We start from the raw sequence: 536 nt of genomic DNA, 5'->3' as shown, positions 1-536 counted from the left end.
TTTCATTTCCTCAATTCATGAAATTCATTTATTAGCTGGACTGTTTTGGACTTAGCCATTGGAAACCCGCGTGCTTATAACAGAAAATGCGTTTAGTGGGTGGACCGCCCGATGCCGACCTCTACTGCTCTGCCGACGTAGCCGCTGACACATTGCCTGCAAACAGGAGATCCGCGTGAGATGTTTTGCTCCTCGAGCAGCAGCTGGAGGGCTATCACGGAGCAGGTTGCTTCTGCTCGGTTCTGCTCCCTCCCGGTCGGGTTGCGAACCACCCCGCTTGGGTTCCGAATGCTCCCGGTTGCTACGGTCGGGCTCGGTTTGCTTCCGCTCGGGCTCGCCTCTCTCCATAAGATTAGCATGGGAGGGGGGCGAGCCGAGCGGAAGCAAACCGGGCCCGACCGGAGCAACCGGGAGCGTTCGGAACCCAAGCTGAGTAGTTCGCAACCCGACCGGGGGGGAGCAGAACAGAGGCAGAAGCAACCTGCTCCGTGATAGCCCTCCTGTGCAGCGGTGCGTGCATCGCGATCGACCCCCCC

At 59.3% G+C, this 536-nt stretch overlaps 1 protein-coding gene across 1 annotated transcript in view; it reads right to left on the bottom strand.

The window, feature by feature from the left end:
* The window catches only part of LOC113207350 (uncharacterized), a 10,480-nt gene that overhangs the window by 530 nt on the left and 9,414 nt on the right, over positions 1-536 (bottom strand). The window lies entirely within an intron of this gene.

This window comes from Frankliniella occidentalis, unplaced genomic scaffold (assembly GCF_000697945.3).
Source record: "Frankliniella occidentalis isolate FOCC.00 unplaced genomic scaffold, Focc_3.1 Scaffold11, whole genome shotgun sequence".
Lineage (NCBI taxonomy): Eukaryota > Metazoa > Arthropoda > Insecta > Thysanoptera > Thripidae > Frankliniella > Frankliniella occidentalis.
This window is presented reverse-complemented; position numbering and strand designations above follow the sequence as displayed.